Here is a 6,415-nt window from a genome sequence, read left to right on the forward strand (position 1 = left end):
ATAACATTTGAGAAATGTTAGCTCGAAATAATGAAATATGATTCGGATGGAGGATTTTTCTGTGGGCAGCACCATGTAAGAGGCAAGCTTTGTACTGTCCACGTGGTCAGTAGCCTCAGTTCTTGTCTGGACATGGCTCCCAGGATAGCTGCAACATGGTTGGGAAGATGGCGAAGTAGTTAGAGAATGATAAATGATTCTACTCTGTATCATGTTTTCAAGTTTTGCTCCAGCTTTTGCAGTGGAATTCAGATTGTGCCAGCCATAGTACATTAGTCAGACCCAGGGGATTTTTACTGTTATTTTGAACTTGATCTATTTTTATTTAATTCTATGGGAACCACACATACTTTGTACTTTTGCCAGAAATCTATTTTCCAACGAGTATTACTCAATTCTAAATAAGTACATTCCACTGATAGAACAAAGCTCCCCCCTCCTTTTTTTTTTTTTGGTTGTTGTTTTGTTTTGCTTTTTGGATAACTAAAAACTAGCTAGAGTTTCTTTGTTTTTCAAATTAATACAATTTTTAATTTTTTATTTTATTTTTTTAAAGATCTATTTATTTTTATTACAAAGTCATATATACAGAGAGGAGGAGAGACAATGATTCACTCCCCAAGTAAGTTCAACGATTCGAAGCCAGGAACCAGGAACCTCTTCTGGGTCTCCCACATGCAAGTGCAGGGTCCCAATGCATTGGGCCATCCTCGACTGCTTTCCCAGCAGAGAGGAGGAGAGACAGAGGGGAAGATGTTCCATCCGATGATTCACTCCCCAAGTAAGCTCAATGATCCGAAGCCAGGAACCAGGAACCTCTTCTGGGTTTCCCACATGCTAGTGCAGGGTCCCAATGCATTGGGCCATCCTCGACTGCTTTCCCAGGCCACAAGCAGGAGGCTGGATGGGAAGTGGGGCTGCCAGGATTAGAACCGGCGCCCATATGGGATTCTGACACATTCAAGGTGAGGCCTTTAGCTACTAGGCCACACCGCCGGGCCCTAATACAATTTTTTTTTTTTAGATTTTTTATTATTATTGGAAAGCCGGATATACAGAGAGGAGGAGAGACAGAGAGGAAGATCTTCCATCCGATGTTTCACTCCCCAAGTGAGCCGCAACGGGCTGGTACGCGCCGATCCAATGCCGGGACCAGGAACCTCTTCCGGGTCTCCCACGCGGGTGCAGGGTCCCAAAGCTTTGGGCCGTCCTCAACTGCTTTCCCAGGCCACAAGCAGGGAGCTGGATGGGAAGTGGAGCTGCCGGGATTAGAACCGGTGCCCATATGGGATCCCGGGGCTTTCAAGGCGAGGACTTTAGCTGCTAGGCCACGCTGCCGGGCTCCCTAATACAATTTTTTTAAAAAGCTGAGAGCTTACAACAATGTAGCTTTTTGTTGGCTTACAGAATAGCTTTGAATTGAAAAATTCAAAAGGTTCAGGGAAAGAGGCAGTTAAAAGATACGTTTATTTTGATGCAAAGAGTTGGGATTTTCATTTAGAAATTTTTCACAGTATCCCTTTTCCCTGTAGTTTTTAAAGAACTGGCACATGTGTGGATTTCAAAACTTATTGTGGATCCAGTGTGCTGGCTCAGTGGCTAAACCCTCATCTTGAATCCTCATGGCAAGAATCTCTATGGGAGCCAATTCATGTTCTGGAGACCCCACTTCCCATCCAGCTTGGGACCCTGAATCTGCATGGGGACCCAGAAGAAGTTCCCAGCTCCTGGCTTCAGATTGGCTTAGCTCTGGCTGTTGTGGCTACTTGGAGGATGAGTCAATGAATGTGGGATCTTTCTCTCTGTCTCTCATTTTATCTGTAAATCTTATGTTTCCAATGAAAGTAAATAAATCTTACAAAAGAAAACCTTATTATAACAAAATTGATTTCTTTTAATTCCGTTTGCCATGAATCTTGGGGACATGCTCCTATATTGTTTGGTGAGTATAGTCACAGCCAGCACTAATTGCTAGAGAACGGGCTTAGCTACAATGACCAGAAAATGCATGTCAATTACCTCCCGGTGTAAAATTAACACTCTCATGCCTTCAGCTGGGAGTCTGATATATAGGGAAAACTGGAGTTTGTTCCCAGAGGTGGAACAAACTACCCCAATGTCTGTCACTTAACTTGAGGAAAACTGATTTCTTTGACTCATAACAAATTTTTACTCTTAAAACTGGAAGGAGATGTAGAGAAAAAAAAGAGAGACAATCTTATTGCAAGGCAGAAGCTCCAAGTGTCTCAGACTTTGAAGGATTCATAGTATTCTGTTCTCTTCAATGGAACAATGGAATCTTGGGGGCAAAACTCTCCAATCAAAATCTCTAAAAATGATGAATCCTCCAGTAATGCTTAAAAGCAAACAGACAAACCAAATTACAACGATTCTACAAAGGCTGTTTTCAAGACACTGGAGAATAAACTGAGGAGGTTTGTTTTTTTGGTAAATATCATTTGTTATCCTGTCAAGAAGAATGTAAATAAGGCATGTTTATTAGCAAGCTTGGATTGACCTGGTTTTGGATTGTGGAGCTCTGGACGGTAGAACTCTGCATGTCTTGAATTAGTCAGCAGTGCCATCGTTTGTCTAAACCTCCAAGGCATGCAATGAAATCTCATGTTCTGCTTTGCAAAGCACAGGGAAAGTCTTTAAAAGCATGCTTTTTAATAAGTAGAGAATGGTAAAGGGTAAAATGAAAATGCTGCACAATTCAATTGATAGCTCTGATGATATTCAAAAAATTTTTAAAGTAATACAAGTTCAGTGTCGCCACCGCTCTGGCCGTGGCGACACTAAAAATGCCGAGTCATATTCTTGGAGGTCTGGGAAAAACTGGCAAAAGCGGCTGCGCTTTAAAACCTTTTCTCTGCTGCTTCTGTCCCCGTCTAAGTTCTCCTACCCGCTTCTTCACCACCCTTCCTCCCGTTTTCCACCACCCTTCTTCCCAATTCTTCCTGTTTCTGTATTCCCCCGTAAGGGCCACCAGAATGTCACGAACCAAAAAGGAGAGAGACAAAACCAAAAAGAGAGAGCGAACCAAAAAAGGCTTTATTGCCGAAAGCGAGCTGCTCATATATAGTTCTTCCACCAATCACTTCTGCCCGTGGTCCACGGGGCGCTATCTGATAGGCCAGCAATCGCAATCTAGGAGAATTAGCCTATCCTTGTGACTTCCTGCCTGCCCACTGGCAGGACAAGTCCCGCCTCCTGGCACTCGGCCAGCCGCCATCTTGAAGCCCCTCATCCATGTCGGCTCCGCTGCTCCCCACAGTTCAGGGTTTTAAAAACTGCAATTGTTCTGAGAGATGTAAATGGAAAATCAATGTGTTCACTTCCCCTCCCATCTTTCCCAAGTGACAGGAAGAAAGAGGTAGGTCCTTCTTTTTTTTTTCTTTTTTATTATTTAAGACCTTTATTAACAGGTGCTTGCAGTTTGTTGACTTTTTTGAAAAAAATCAAGTTGTAAACTTTTATTACAAATTAAAATGAAGTTCTTAAAAATCTCAACTTGACCAGATATGAAACAATTTAAAAACCTTTACAGGTGTATTGAGAAAAACCAGGCTTTTTTAAAAAACATGTTTGTCATTACCAAAAAGAGACATCTTTAGGTAAAAATAATAAAAACTGCATGCTGCATAGATAATGCAGATAGTTCTAGTTATCTGGTCAACGGGCAAAAAGCAAGCACTTAAGGTCTTCAGCTCCAATCTTTTGTTCATTTCTTATTGCTGGAATTTCATATTCATTTCTTCTTGTTGGATGACTAAACCAGATGATGGTAGCGATGTTAAGCCGGCATTTTGTACTCAGCCCGGCCCTGCTCAGCCTCGGGAGCGGACGAATTCTCAGCTGGTGGATCGGCTGCTTTGCCATCTTGTGGTTTAGGGTTGGTTATCTGGGCGTCTGCGTCTGTAATTGAAGTTCCGGCGCTACCGACGTTGAGGTGGCTGCTGACCCTGGGTCTCGTCTCCTTGATTCTCCTCATCCTCTTCATGGCCGTCCTCTCTAGGCTGTCTTTGGCGAGGAGGACCTCTGCGGAATCGTGGTCTATAACCTCGATGCATGTTGTCTGACAGCTCTACCTTGTTCTCCCGCACCCCGGTTGTCAGCACCTTCCATCACTTCTCCCTGCACAGGAGGGTTGGAACACTGTGGTCCACCCTGCGCTAGGGCCGGCGTTGTTGGGCCTGGCCTTCGGGGGCACTCTCCGAGCCCTCACTCTTTCCCCCACTCTCACTGTTCTGCTAATCCTGCTGGTAATTGCGTGGAGGACCCCTGCGACGTGGATGGCGTCTATAATGGTTACAGTCTGCTGCATATTTGCTGCCTTGTACTGGAACTCCACCAGGGCCTGTAACGTTTGCTGCCTCCGCACCCTTTTCTCCTTCGACAACATCAGACTCCACAGTCTCTCCATCTCCTACACTGCGAAGGTACTTCCTGGGGTTATTCTTCTTTATGGCAGCCTGGTGTACAAATACGTCTTCCTTGGTGTCATTCCTGTTGATGAAGCCGTATCCGTTCCTTACATTGAACCATTTTACTGTTCCCAAAACCTTCCTTGCGATGACCTTCTTGTCCCCGCCAGCGGGCGCCGCCGATGTGAGGCCGCCCGGCCGCTGCCCGTGGTGCAGGGCTTGGTGTCGGGGGCGCTCAGGGCGGGGGCGGCTGCTGGGTCTCGGCCTCGCTGCTCATAGTTGCGGTGATGGTGACTGGGGCCGGCTGCGGCAGCTACGGCACCTCCCGGGGTGAGATGGTAACTAGGCCGGCGGCGGTGGGGCTCTTCAGGGCTCTCTGGGGTCCGCTCTCCGCTCCCGCTACCGATGGAACTGAGGTAGGTCCTTCTTTTTAAGATTTGTTTGTTTGTTTGATTGACTGATTGCTTTATATTGGAAAATCAGATATACGTAGAGAAGGAGACAGAGGAAGATATTCCATCCACTGATTCAGTCCCCAATTGGCCACCACGACCGAAGCTCAACCAATTTGAAGCCAGGATCCAGGAACTTCCTCCAGGTCTCCCATATGGGTGCAGGGTCGCAAGGCTTTGGGCCATCCTTGACTGCTTTCCCAGGCCGCAGGCAGGGAGCTGGATGGGAAGTGGGACCGCCGGGACGAACCAGCACCCATACGGTATTCAGGTGTGTACAAGGTGAAGACCTCAGCTACTAGGCTAGCAGGCCAGGCCCACCTCACCATGCTTTTAAAGAGGAAACAACATTGATCATGGACATGCTTGAGAGATGGCTGAGGGGCGAGGGGACGAGGCAGTTTAATGGGTGTCATTTCAGCTTTTCAAGATGAAAGGAGTTCTGAGGCTGTGTGGCACACATTGAGAATGGATTTAAAGCCAGTGAACTGTACTCTTAGGGATGGTTAAGTATTACAATCTGTGTTATATCTTACCACAATTTTAAAAAAGATAATACACAACATTTCATAGCTATAGGGAAGAAAGAGAACTGCATCAATATATTTTAAGAGTGTAAGGGAAGAATGTATATCTTTAGAGGCTGGTGGGTGTCTTTCCATACACCATCAGGGCAGGTGCAGAACACACAGATTTCTACCCATGGCCTGCAATTTGATCAAGGCACAAATGATAAATGGCAGCAGCAGTCTCCCCCACTGTGCATTGTGTCTGTGGAATCTGACACTGACCAGGACATTTCCCTCCCTGGAAAGTGCTGGTAACCTGGAGGATTGTAGCCATAACTTTAAGTCCCACTGCCCATAGTTGGTACCTGGAATGTAAGTGACAAAGCTGAAAACCAAGGTGAGAACCAAGGGCTTGGAGGCAAATTCCGTCATGTGCCATTGTTTCAAAGCCACCCATACCCACTTTCATCTGTCAGCTCTCACAGCCTCCTAGTGAGAAAAGCCACAGTGAAAGGGAGAGTGCTGTCTCTAGAAACCGAGAAAATCATCAGCTTCGGCTTGCGGTGAGGAGCAGAGCTGATGAATCGATGTTAGAAAAAATAAAATACCTTTATCTTGGGAAGGTGACTCACAATGAGTGCGAGGGAATTACCTAATTATCTAACTGTTTCACAGAGTTCATAAGCCCATTAACTCAACTTTTCAATGGATGGCTGCTTGCTGTTACTCGTGTGTTAGCATGGAGCTGACTTTTTCAATGTCGCCGGCATGTTGGCATCAGTTGCTGAGCTTTGAAAAGCTTGTTGCCCTGCCCATCATCCTAGATCAATTAATCAGACTCCCTGGGGTGGGTGTCCAGGCACTTCTCAGCTGAAGCTGGGATCCACCGGCAGGAAAGCTCTCGGCTGGAAAGAGCAGAGGTACCGGGAGAGAGCTTTCATCCTTTGGTTCATCCCCCGAATGCCTGCAGCAGCTAAGGCTGGGTCAGGCTGAAGCAAGGAGCCAAGAATTCCACCTGGATTGCCTA

The 6,415-nt window shown here is 46.0% G+C and overlaps 1 pseudogene across 1 annotated transcript; it reads right to left on the reverse strand.

Moving 5' to 3' along the window:
- Positions 1–3,398: 3,398 nt before the first annotated feature.
- Positions 3,399–4,821, reverse strand: LOC101515989 (Y-box-binding protein 1-like; annotated as a pseudogene). Its single transcript, XR_192193.4, has one exon. The product of XR_192193.4 is annotated as a Y-box-binding protein 1-like (transcript).
- Between the last annotated feature and the right edge of the window lie 1,594 nt (positions 4,822–6,415).

Source organism: Ochotona princeps, chromosome 25, assembly GCF_030435755.1.
Source record: "Ochotona princeps isolate mOchPri1 chromosome 25, mOchPri1.hap1, whole genome shotgun sequence".
NCBI lineage: Eukaryota > Metazoa > Chordata > Mammalia > Lagomorpha > Ochotonidae > Ochotona > Ochotona princeps.